The sequence below is a fragment of the Apteryx mantelli genome, chromosome 1 (assembly GCF_036417845.1).
Source record: "Apteryx mantelli isolate bAptMan1 chromosome 1, bAptMan1.hap1, whole genome shotgun sequence".
Taxonomy (NCBI): Eukaryota; Metazoa; Chordata; class Aves; order Apterygiformes; family Apterygidae; genus Apteryx; species Apteryx mantelli.
In genome coordinates this window covers 3952380-3965669 of record NC_089978.1, presented here as the reverse complement: position 1 = coordinate 3965669, position 13290 = coordinate 3952380, and positions in this window count along the sequence as shown.

The window sequence follows — 13290 nt, the reverse complement described above, 5'->3', positions numbered from 1 at the left end:
GTGGTAGGCATTAATAAAAAATAATAATCAAAACCTTTGTGTTTAATGGAGGATCACAGCTTGCAGGAATAGAAACGCTTCCGCTGTAGCCCCAGGCTGCGCAGTGGCCTGAACCTGTGATTTGCAGGTGCAAATTGTGACACCCCATTCCTCGGGAGGAAGGAAAAATCCAGCCCCAGATCCAGCACGGCATGCCTGAACCCTGGGACAGCGTCTGTGCTCACGCAATCTGCGCGCTGGCAGTGAACTGGCCGCAAGCCAGAGCCGGTCTTGCTCGCTTTACCAGGACTTGTCCTGCGACTTTGTCCTCTCCCCTTCAGCTCAGCGAAAGTCAGAAGGCGGAACGGGATAATGGGTGGGAAGTGTCTTGGCTCTGCTCCCCCCCAGGATATTTTACCCTCTGCAGTGCTGCTTCGATAAATGTTTCTCCAAATTGCCGCCGTTTGTTTTGCTCGATGCTTATGCTCTTCACTCAGCGCAGGAGAAATACGACCCTGTCTATTATTAACCTGCAGGTCTGGCATGATTATCCTTGAACAATAACATCCTTTTGAATAACCTACTATTACTTAAGCGGAGCCTGCAAAACATGGGCTGTGCGCAGAATAACGCGGGCAGGTGGCAGCCTTCCAGGTCTGTGCACCCAGCAACAATTCGCAATAGTTAAGGCTCCCTCACTTCTGTTTTTCTTAACTTCACTGCCACCGCCCAAGAAAGCAACAACGCACTCCGAGGCCATCGCGTTTCTTAATGCACGTGCTGAATTTTTAGGACAACGCCTAGTGAACGTTAAACATCTAAAGCTTTGGAGGACGTTGGTTTTTTTTTTCCCTCGTCCCGGTTCCATTCAGTGACTTCGGAAGCATTTGGAAGGCATGGGGCTGGTATGCGGGGCTTTGAGTCAGCAGTTGGTGTACGCCTCTTGCGATTTGTTTCCCTGCGGTATTATTCGGCAATGGAAAATGCCATGTTTTCAAAGCCTGGCAAGCATCCGTGTTCAGCGCCTTCATCCAGGGATCAGGTGTTTGGACGTGTATATGAAACTGCTAATATTTCATATGTTGAGAGGCGTGTGCTCAGGTTGAGCCTATCTGCTTTTATAATTCTCCTTCCCTAGCTTAAAAACGTAGAGTTGTTTCCCTGCCTGTGGTTAACCTTCTATTTGTGGATTTTTAAGTTTTCTGTTTCTGAGCGGTATTATTTTTAATAGACTTTTGCTTCCAGGACAGTCACAAATCTTAAAGACAGAGGGTTTACAGCTGCCAGGGCTGTTCATGTTAATTCAGGCCATCTCCCTCTGCCCAGACTACAACCATAGCATCTGAAAAGGGCCTTTTTCCCCCAAATTCTCCTCCTGGCTCCAAGATCATGCTGGGACTGCCCCTATGGTGGCTATGAGACCGTAGCTCAGTTTGTCTCTCTTCAAGCTGGTCAGGCACCATGTCCAGGTCCAGTTCAGCATGTTTTTATTCTGACACCTACAGTGCAGTGAATTCAGGTTGGAAATAAAGGGCTTCACCTGGTCCCGTTGCAGAAAAGCACATATAGGGAGTGAGGAGCATCCTGGTGGAAAGGCAAAGCCTTGCACCCAGCAGGAGGACTCAGCAGGAGGTCTTTGCAAAGCTCGTGCTGCCGAATCGCCGATGAGCTCCCACCAGCCCACGGAGACCTCCAGATCACTGCTGCTTTCATCCCTGCATCTTCTCCTGAGCCGTAATCATCCCCATACCTGGAATACTGCAAGGCTTATCGTCGGTGATGCAAGAGGCAAACCGGACGATAAGAGCGGGAATTTAACGAGGAGTTTGGACCCAAGTCAGCCAGCCAGCAAGATCTGCTTTGTCAAAATGCCAAGCAGGCAGAAAAGGGAAAAGACCAGCTCGAGCTAAGGCAGGGGCTGGTTTTCTACGTGCCGTGCATGGGACTTGTGCTTTGCACAGCGTATCGCCGTCTGCCCACGGCGCCCGCAGCCAGGGCTCTCTGTCCTCCCTCCAGGGCCTTGCGTCCTCCTCCTTCGCGAGCAAATTTAGCCCCGAGAGCGCAGGAGCCGCTCACATGAGCACAGATGTAACCGGAGCCACCAGGCGCCTCTCGGGAGGCACTTTCCGACGCCAGCTCATAAGCCGCAGCACTGGCCAAGTGCTTGGAGCTCATCCGCACATTCCCTGGTGAAGGTCCATCCATCACTGCCCCAAATGTATTTTTAGCATTTTGTGCAGAAGTAGCAGAAAGGCGCAGGAGGATTCGTCTGCCTTTCAGCCCTTTCTTCGCCTTGATGCTTTTTCTTTAGCGAAAGTTCGCAGCCCATGTAACGCCTCTGGAAGCGGTGTTGCTGGCTCATGTGTTGCCTGACTGACGGACCTGGACTTTGAGCCAAGAGAGACACCCATGTTGGGGAGAAAAGGTGCATTTCCACACCCGCACGTATCACCCACTCGTCTGCAGAGCTCCAAATCAAACCAAGAGCTGCGTAAGCCCTGGGTGTGGAAAGGGAAACTGAGGCACAAGGGCAGGCGCTTGCTGTGGCACCCAGCCATCCCCTTCATATTCCTTTGGAAAAATATTGCACTAAATTCAGGGGGATGCTGGAATGTCACACTCGTCCTTCACCCTTTTCCCTGGCACTCGTCATCTTCAAAGATCCCCTTGGTCCCTCCCGCTTGCTGTTTGCGGCTTTTGGTGTGATCATATAGATCCTGTTTATAATGCGCATTAGGAAATGTTTTGTGCCCGGATTAGATGTTCTGTGCATGCTTTCAAGTTAGCCGAATTTAGGAGACTTGTCCAGTCCTTTCCAATGCTCCATCCCCAGAGGAATCTTTTCCTTATGGGCTGAAACCAGCCACAGTTCAGACATGAGGAATAAACAGGGACCAGGGTATCTTTGAACCTGTCTGCAAACTTTTCATGGCCCATCCCTCACTGCACAGGCTACAAATGCAGAGCATATATGTCCAGAGACATGTGTCCAAGCCCCAAGGTATCTTATCACATTTGTCCTTCAGAAAATTTGCTTAGAAAAGGGTTGTTTGCTTGGGTACGGCAGAGTTTTGGAAAGCTGTTCCTGCAGACAGCATGGGTACCGCAGGTGCGCGTCATTGCATCCCCGGGACTTTTTTATTTAGCCGCCCCCAAGAAAGACACCTTGAAACAGCACACATTCGGCAAATAGACAACATTCATTCAGCCCGGGTTAAAAGCAAGTGTGAGCCAAGCGCAGCCCATAGGTGCAGGGACGGGGAGCGCGGAGGGCAAAACCCAAAGGACGAGGGTTTTGCTCACAGCCCTCACGGTGGTGCACCTGGGACAAATCTGGAAACCCCCCCTGGTTCGATCTCAGCCGCGTTCGCAGGGTTTTGCCTGGCCCTCGGTCCCCTACGGGCATCCCCCAGGTTTTCCTCGGTCCTTTCTGACTGCTGTATGAACGCCGCGGTCCCCCATCCAGCTTTCAGTATAGATGCCGCCACTAATTTTGCTGCTATTACAGCAAAAAGTATGTCCTGCACGACTTGGTTAATGGTACAACTCGAGCCCAAGGCAGGAATCAGCACTTTTCATTGCACTGGGTTTTTTCGTTCGCGGAGTTACAAGTTCTTTAGCATGACAGCAGTTTTGAAACGGAGCCGCTTCTTCTCCTTTTAAACGGCACTTGTACCTCTTTTTTCACAAGTGGAAGCAAAGTTCAGGCCAAAACTGCAACAGATGCTTTACAGTAAGCATTGTGTTGGAGGGCATTAAAAAAAAATTAAAATTAAAAAAGAAAAAAAAATCCAAACCACCCTCCCTTTTCCTCCCCCTGCCCTAAGAAAGATAGCAAGATTTATGCAAGTCCCTGGGCAAAGCCAGATTTTGGCCGTTGGCAGCTAGTCTGGGTGTAGCTGCCTAGTTACAGTCTAAAATTAGGGCCCTTAAAAATTAACTGTGCAGCTAACGAACTTTGGCCCTTGTGCTGAACAATGGCTGGAGAATTAGTAAGAGACCCTTAACCAGCTCCACTTTTAATCCAATTGTGAGTTTTCTCAGAGCAAGACTTCATGAAAAAAAAAAAAAAGAGGTGGTTTTAGTGTTTTTCTCAATTATGCTTGCTTCCTTCTCTAAGTAGGGTGTGGGAAAAGGAGGCATGGGAAAAATGGTTAAATATGTCAAAATTTGGGAAACTTCCACGTTCTTTTAGGAAGCATCTCATCAGCCTCATTTTACGTTTCTTCAAGAAAAAAGGAGCATTTTCAGCTCTCCCCAGTAACTAAGGCTGTATTTTTCTACTGGTGTCAGAAAACCATCTTTGCCAAAAAGGCAAAGAGAGCCCCAGCTGTGTCCCCTGGACTTGACTGAGCGCAGAGGAAGGCAATGACCAGACTCAGCTGCCCTGGGAAACGAAGTTGCTCCCTTTCACATGTGCTAACCTCTACTTTACGGGAAGAGGTCTCAGGCTTTCTCCTTGGAGACAGACTCCCACCAGCAGACGGGTCTCTGCTTCATGTGCTCCACTGCAGGTCCTTCCTTCTGCCTGGGGAAGAGCTGATGCTACATAGAAATTAAGAGGATGCTTCTAATTTTGCTAAGATCCAAGACTTTTTTAGATTTAGAAAGTAGCTGCTCACTGCTCAATGCAAGGGGATGCTCAACGCTCTTGAGAGCTCAAGGATGCCAGCCCGGACATGTCAGAGCTGGAATTTCCTCTGGCAGGGGGCTCTGGGAAGGGCACGAGCCAGCTCTGCCCATCCTCGGTCTGTGGGAAGAGAGGTGGGAGCTTGCGTGAGCTGCTTTGCAACAGGGCAAGGTGGACAAGGAGGTCCGCATGGCATCTGCCAAACAATTTTCCCTGCTATATGGCTGAACCCGCAGGATTAGGGATGCTCTGCTGTCCGCCTGCCTGTACCTTGTGCTTGTCCCAGAGGCCCAAGCTGGTCTGCCCAAATTCATCTGGAGGTCTTGAAGCAAATGGTTTCTGCTGATGAGGGGCTGGGAGCCAACCAAAGGGACTCACATGGAAGTCAAGCCAGGTGAGTCTCCTTTCTAAGGACGCCCCATGCTCATAGCACCAAACACGTTGGAGCTTTGGGCTCAGACCGTGAGCATCACTGGCATGAGGAAACATCAGTAAGATGATCTTGCAGGCCCCTCAGAGCTCAGCACCTCTGTTCATTGCGGCACAGGGTGGACAGCAGGCGACCCTGTGTGCATGTGTCTGACGTGAGCTCTTGCAGGAAGCCTGCATTGCTGCTAAACCTGCTCTTCAGTGGTGGCAGGTCTCCCAGGCGCGCAGCAAAGGGCTTTGGCCTCCTTTTCTACAGCAAGTCTCACCATTTCTACCAGAGATCTATTATTTTCTCAATATTTTTAGAGTCTTTCCCACTTGGCTAAAACTAGCTGCAATTTCTATTACTGGCTGCAAATCAGAATCAGCTTATTTTTTTCCAAAAAAATAATCTCCAACTGACGGCGGTAGTCCTAAGACTACTGGTGTGTAGCTACTGCAACACAAATCAGTAATAATGATCTTGCACAAGACATCTTAAACTTACCAGGACTTCAAAAAGAGGCCAGATCTACTGCAAACACTCATTTAGGAGCACTCACCTTTGAGAAAAGCTGCAGTCAGACTTGTGTGTGCTAATAATATCTTGCAAGCGTAGTTTTGCCTCCTTTCGCTCCTGTGCCAGAGTTAGTTTTGCCTTCTTTCACTCCTGTGCCAAAGTTTTTCCCCTGTGAAATGCAGGGAGAGCATTAAGTACTGTTGGAAGTGCAGCAGAAGGCATGAATGCTCTTGCTCTAAGTGCCGCTGTGTGTCAAAAGCTGAAATTTTTGCTTCTGTACACAGGTGAAATATCTGAAGGAAGGTTTTAGGGGTTGTTTGCAGTGTTTTGGGGGCTGTTTGCAATGTTTCGGTTTGCTGACAGAGCGAGCATGCTCACCAGCCGCCAGATTTACACGAGTTAACAGTAAACACAAAGTAAAATTAGCGTTGTTTTTGCAAAGAAAAGAGTTAAGTTCTCAATTACAAAACTGGAAATGCAGCTGCTAAGAGCAAAGGATAAAACCACTGGAGCAAAGACCCAGGACCTACCTGACTTTTCCCCTCTTGCTCTTCATGCTACTTGGATTCTCCTTAGGCACTTGTTAGCTAAGACAGCAGAGGACCCTGCTCAGCACTAGGGCCGCTAAACCATATTTCTCTCTAGGACTTTGACTCCCATGCGTGCTCAGGTACTTTCTGTTCACTCTTGAATTTCAAAGCACATCTCCAGAATCCCATTACTATTGATGCTTAGTTAAAAATGCCTCCCTCTGATGGATGAATAAAGATCTTGGAATAGAAATTCATCTCCTTCCCTCAGGAAGCCAGTTGAATTGCATGGATAAGCCTGCAGCGAGATGTAGGGCAGGAGGGGGTTGAGAACATCATGCGGGAGTCTGTCTTTTGATTGCTCCTGGCCTAGCCAATCTGAGCAATAAACTGAGCCTTTCCGTGATATTATAATAGCTTGCAATTTATGTGATAATGAAGAGCACACAATTTCTACAACACTTCCGGCAGTCCTGCAGTTCCAGGTATGCTCTGGGCTTTCTGTAGAGCTCCCATGTGACCGATCAATAGCCTAGAGGACTGACTTCTCACCAGAGGTGCCTCAGTCCCCCACAGCGCTAAATTTAGGGGGTTGTATCACAGCCAAACGTAGAACAACTCAGAATTAGCAAAGTCTGCAGGGAAAAGGTACCCGCCTTGTTTCATAACTCCTGCGGGTTGCGGAGGAGCCATTCCACAGATGCATGTGGCCAGTAGGCACCAGACAGACCCAGTCCTGCAACCCTTTCCCCACCCACACGGTCCTGCTGACTTCAGCAAGACTGTTTACACACACACATATAGAGAGAGAGAGAAGGAGAAATATCAATCTAGAAAGAAACAGTCCAAACAAATTGGAATTACTGATTATTTTAGAACAAGCAAGCAGAATTGCTAAGTTCTTAATTAAAAACGAGAAGTAAAGTGGTGATGACCAGGTGTGACAGGTATTTAGTGTAAAACTTGCTTGCTTCCTTGATAAGTGCAAATAAGATAAGAAGATAAAGCATGTTAGCCCTGTGGCTCAGTGGTTCCTGCAGCCTCATCTCTTGTTGGATGGGTGTTTCTCTTAGTCTCTATTTCCCCCCTCTCCCTCCTTCTTAACCTGCCAGTCTAGCTGGCATCAGCTCCTCTTGTAGAAGTGTTTGCAATCCTGTTGTGTCAGAGCTCCTTGTGTCAGGGCTGTCCACATCCTTCGGCCAAGGATGGAGATGGGATGGATTTCGGGTCTTGCTCAGAGCATCTGTGCTGCCCTGGCACACCATGTGGCTGGTGTCAGGTCTTCCTCCCTTCCTAACCTTCTGACCATCCCTGCCCGGAGCAGCAAGAGCAGGAGGCTCCTGCGATGTGAAACCGACAGTGGGAAGAGCTGTAAGGAAAGAGGTAATGGAGAGTGGAGAATGGGCAGGTGAGCGCAGGATCCACAGGAGTCAGGGCCTTGAGGTGGTCCATGAGCGCTGCTTGGCTCTGCTGGCCACCTGGCCCTGAGCACAGAGATGTTTTCTCTTTCATTCTTTATTCCATTCCTAATCATTCCTATCATCCTATTTGCTTTTTCAACCAGCACTAGGCAGAGAGCTGACGTTCTCAGAGAACAACCCACAGGAACCCCAAGACCTCTTTTCCATGTGGTGGAATAAAGTTTCTAACTTTGGAAATAATACCAGGTGCCAATGTGAAAGATTTTGTAAAAGATGTTTTCTAAGAAAACTAGACAAAAGGATTCATGGAATTTACTGTTAAGTACAAAGTACTTCCTGGTTAGGAAGATGCAGACTGCAAAATGCTGGGAAAGTGTTCTGGAAGAGCACTATGCAATGCTTGTCCTGTTCTTCCCAGGCACACGCTGTTGGTCACCAAGAGAGAGAAGATGCTGATGTAGATGGACTTCTGCTCTCAACCGATAAAACTGGTCTATGCTCCTAACGTGTGGATGGGAGGGGATTTGGGAGGAGAGAGCTGAAGCTGGAAATGCCCTGCATGTGCTGGAGAAGTAGCTTTTGAGTCAATGTGGCCAACTCACAGCTCATCAGCGGGTGGAGAAAAGAGACTTGGACTCCAGACACTTTCTTTGTAGTCTTCAGAGAGCTGGGACCCGGGGCATAACTTTGAAAGACCTCAAGCAGCGTGTATCAGCCAAATCTTAGGGCAAGAGCTAGAGAACTGAAGAGAGCAGTAAGTACTCAAAGCCAGCTGCCTTCATCTCCCACACTGGGGCTGCCTGGATTCTGGCCCTCACTCCATAAATAAACTCTTAAATTTCATTGAAAGCCTTATCTCGGTGAGGAGGCCTTCTGCCACCTCACTTTCTTTCGTATGCACCAGCCCAGAGCAGTAGAGGCAGACAAAACCCAGGGACAAGCAAAAACGCTGGACATTGGTGTCAGTAGGAAGGAAGATGTATTGATCATTTCCTGGCAGGTCATGCTAAAGCCAGCCTCCAAAAGATCTGCCAAAGCCTATTAGCTAAGGCACATCCTGGGGGAAATCCTCTTAGAGCAATGGAGGTGAGAATGCAGGTGATATTATGGTTCCCAGTACTGCAATCATAGAAAAATAGAGCTGGGAAGGGATATTAAGAGGTCAGCTGGGCCATGCCCTTTATCACAGGGGAGGACCAAATCCATCTGGTTTCATAGTGACAGACACAATGTTAATATGCTCTTAAAGACCATCAATGATGGAGATGTCGCAACCTTTCTAGCCAATATATTCCTGACCCACATCTTCCTTGATGTAATTAGGCCCATGACTTTTTGTCCCATCCACCAGGGACATGAAGATAAGATTATTCCCTTCTCTACAGCTGTCAGCTGTCTTCTATTATCATGCCTCTTCTCAGTTCACACTTTTGTAGACTCTACCATATTAATTTGTTAAGCTGGATCCAGCATAACCTCCATAATCATCTCTGCTAATATGGGTGTTTCTGTGTACATATATATGTGTGTGTGTGTGTGTGTGTGTGTGTGTGTGTGTGTGTATCTATATATTTCAGCTTCTGGAGTTGGGGAATATGGGGTTATCAGGACTGCCCTGAGTCAGAAAACACTTCCAATAAAGAAGAACTGTTGGAAGCTGGCCCATCAGAGGAGTATGTACCTCTTCCTATTTATACCTGTTATACCTATACCTAAGCTATTGGTCTGTTTTAGGGCATCCCAAAAACAGTAGTCCATTCTTGACCAAGAAATTTCCTGTGTGGCAGATCACTGAAAAGACCTATGACATAAAAATGCAGATGACGGTTTCAGAAAATAACTAGGAAAGGATCAGGCAGGGCATACAGGGTCCAGTGACATTTTTCTGCTTTCTTTCTTTGTATGTGTTTGTGAGCCAAACCAGTCCCCGTCCTTGCTTGGAACAGCCTTGGGGTTGCTCTAATTGCCATCTCGCTCTCCCTTGCTCTCCTCTTGGCCTGGGGAAGTGAAGAATAGCTGAAGCACAGCATGCTGCAGCTGTGGGTCTTTTCCTTCTCAGGGGACATCCTAATACAAGTAGAAGAGCCTTATTACACAGGAAATTATATAAATTAATTTATTAGCATAAATTAACTTCCATCCTGGCTGCCTTGGAGTGACTTTCTTGTCAAGAAAACCTCTCTCTCTCTCTCTCTCACGGCTCCATCCTGTAAGGTGGTAGGATCCAGAGCCCCAGAGGACCAGGAAAAGCGCCTATCCTACCCATCTCGGTTTTTTGCCAGGTCTTTGTAATTTGGGTACCCTGGATTCTGCGAACTGTGGTGCTCCCTTTGGCAGTGGAGGGAGCCAGGCTGGTCAGCCACCATCAGGATGAGACCATAAAATTGCATTCAGGGCTAAGCGATGTCTCCTGCTGGAGCAGCCCGGAGTGGAGGATGTCTAAAGAGATGTATTTGGTAGCAGAAATGGGCCAAATCCCTGCCCCCAACCTTAGCTTTGGGACTGAGCCGTAAGAGGGAGGTCAGTGCTGGCGTTAAGACTCGGGGACACAGGATGCGGGATTCAGTTCTTAGCCTTGCTGCAGGCTTCCTGCGACCTGGAGAAGATCAGTGGGGGCGAGATTCACAGGGGATTTAGGCCACGGGGTCATGCTTATTCTTGCTCTCTGGCCCTGAGACGCTGCCGGTCCCAGGTTCACGGCAGCCCAGCATCAACGGAGGGGTTAAAGGAGCTCCTGCTCCCCGGCTCCGGGGATTACAGATCGTATTTGCTTGTAAAGTGCTTGGCAGTTCTTGGAAGCAAGATGCACTGTGTGATTTGTAGATATTGCCATGGGCCTGATATAAAATACAATGTGGAAAAACTGTAACCTCGCTCACTCCTTCATCTGGGAGACAAACAGTAACTCCTAACGAGTGATGACGTGATGATACTGAGTCTCTGGAGTCAAGATTTTTGGTTACTAATGGGTAAAATGAGGTATCTAATCTTACTGAGAGATCACACCACAAGGCAGCTTAAAGGATCCCGTTTTTAGCTGGTACAAGCTAAGCACTTTGTAAACTCTGTCTCAAATCCTGACCTTAAGGTGTCTCCTCAGTGGAAGAACCCTATAGCTTTGTTTGTGTGCTCTTGGCAATGCAGAGTTGTTCTTCGAGTTCAAAGTACTCCGTGATGTGGAGTTGAATTCCTCCAGGGTGCACACACACCCTTGGCCATGAATTATTTGTTTGCAAAACGCAACCGAGTTCTGTTCTTGCTGATTCCCTGACGGTGGTGGAGATAAAAGCACAGCGTGCCTACATTTGTTCCCCTTGAATTTTAAGTTATCGGAGCAGGCTAGTAAAGCAGAACAATGTCTACCCTGCAAACCAGGCATGCATTTTTTTCTGTGCATGCATATTTTTTTCTGTGCATGCATTTTCTGCAAGCATTTCTCACAAATGCGAGTGACTTCAAATCATTTCTGTAGCACTTTTCAGTGCGTAATTCTCAGCGCATGGCTTGTTCTTGAGGTGCTTATTGAAAAATAAGGAGGCTGCTGTCTGAAGCGCAGGAGACCCCCTGGCAAGGAGGTGAGGTGGTTTAGCAGAATTAAACGGCTTAGCTGCCACCAAGCAATCCCACGCTGGCTGGCTGCAAGCTGGGGACGGGACGTGGGTAGGTGTAAAAATGCCGCGTGCCCCTGGATGCCGATCATGAAAAGTGAGTCGGACATAGCCAGTATTTCTTTAAATCCAGTATATATCCCCCTGCCTCGTGCAGTGTATTGGTCACTGCAGGTTACGTCTCTGCTGGTGGTTTTTTATAACACAGTCTGCCAAAATCCTGCATTGGACGGTTCCTCCAGAAAGTCTGCGTCAAGAGGTGAAGTCGGACAATGGGAGATCCGGGAAAGCAGCTAATTTAGTTCAAATCAGACAGAACTAACCGATTACAAAGAAGCGTCCACATTCCTGGGGAGACCTGTGTTTATCAAAGTGATGGTTTTCAAAGTAATTTTTATTTCTTTTCTTCAAAAGAAAAAAGCTCAGTAGCATGAGGAGGGGGATGTTTAATGCACCACATGTTGGGATTATCTTGAATTAAAAGCGGGAAGTCTTTCAGCAAGTCGAAAACCACATATTTTCTAGTTGTTTGCCACAACGCCAAGCGACCTTTCAACCCTGTTCCCAAGGCAGTAAAACATTTTGCAGCCCTAGCATGGGAGAGCTGCAGAAGGGCAAAAAAAGCATTTTGTTTGGCTTTCCTTCTCCTGGGGAATCAGTCAGTATTTTGCATTCATCAGTTGTTGGAGGTTTTCTTCTGAGCCTCATGATCCGAATCCGCTAAGTATGGCAAATCCAGATTAAAGCCTCTTGTAACAGAACCGCTAGAGAGGTGATGAGGGAGGCAGAGGAAGGAACAGACAAGCAGACAGGGAGTACTGAAGCGTAACACTCATATTTCTTAGAGTACTTTCCAATTTTGGATTTCCAGAAGTACCGAAAAGACTTAAATCTGTTCATCCAACTTCCCCTGTTCTAGAAGAGAGGCAGCGAATCCATCTGTTCTCGTCAGGACTGTTTCTCAGATCATAGCCAGCAGCAGAAATAGCAAATGGAAATGCTGGAAGGAAATGTGCTTTGTCATTCCAGCGTTATGTGGGCCTTGTTTTCTTTGGCTACAACTTGGTTGCCCCCAATTTCTAGTATTTGTGCTGTGGACTGAGCCAATGCTGAGCTGCCAAGTTCAAATCCAAACGTAGCTGCAGTCTGGGAGGAAACTGCCTGATTCGGGCCCTCCTTTGCATCCGGTTTGCTCTCAGCATTTGTCTTCTCTTGTGTTTTAGCAGAGGAGTTTCAATCCTCCAAAAAGCTCTACACAAACCTAAAATAGCATAAAAGCAGCTCTTCTTACAGCATTTGATTTGAAGGTAGCTCCGGCCTCTCGAGAAGACAAGACCTTGCATTGCTCTGAGCCCCCTGAATAGCTCCCAGCTGCAAGGGCGTCTATGAATTTTTATTATTATTAATGTCATAGTTAACACAAGCCCAAGCACTGATCTCTCCTAGCTTATATAGGTCCCTGTGGAATCAAGGGCACGTTCCAGTCTTTGAGATAAAAACTGACCTCTGATGAAGCTAATCATAGATAACCAATGCCCTCCTCTGATCCCTGGCCTCCAGCTGGAAGCTGCACTCACTCTGTCCGGTGCAATGCAAACGGCCAATGCAATGCTCTCACACTGAAATGAAGTTTACCCAGTGGAGAGATGGCTTTTCCCCAGGAGAAGGGCTTTCTCGGAGGAGAGGTGGCTCTGCTACGGGTTTGAGGCTCTGGAGGGGTCTGCACCTGCTTCTGGTTTATTGGCCAGCATCAGTGTTTCAGGAGCATGAGGCAAAGCCTGCCTGCGTGGCTCTTGGCTTTCACATTGTAGGCTTTGATGCTCACTCTGGCTTTTGGGATGGGGCAGTGCGGATGGCTCAGGGCCCTTTGAAACACCTGACCCACTAGTGCTTGGGAGAAGGCTCTTGAGAGACAACTTGCACCAAGCTGGGAAAAATCACCCATGCTTGGTTCAGGCTCCAGCAGCTGGGAGTGCCCAGTGGCATCAACCTTGGCAGGCAGGGTCACTCCAAGCAGGGCCTGCCCAATCTAGGGAGCCCACATTGGTGCTGGGGGCTGTGTTAGCACCAGGGTATTCCTCTGCCTTGGGGTCTCGTGCTCTTCCTGACCCCTGCTTTCGGCTGTCTCCCTCCCAGCCTGGCATCACCCATTGGGAAAGCAATGGGCCATCCCACCTCCAACATAGCTCCTTCT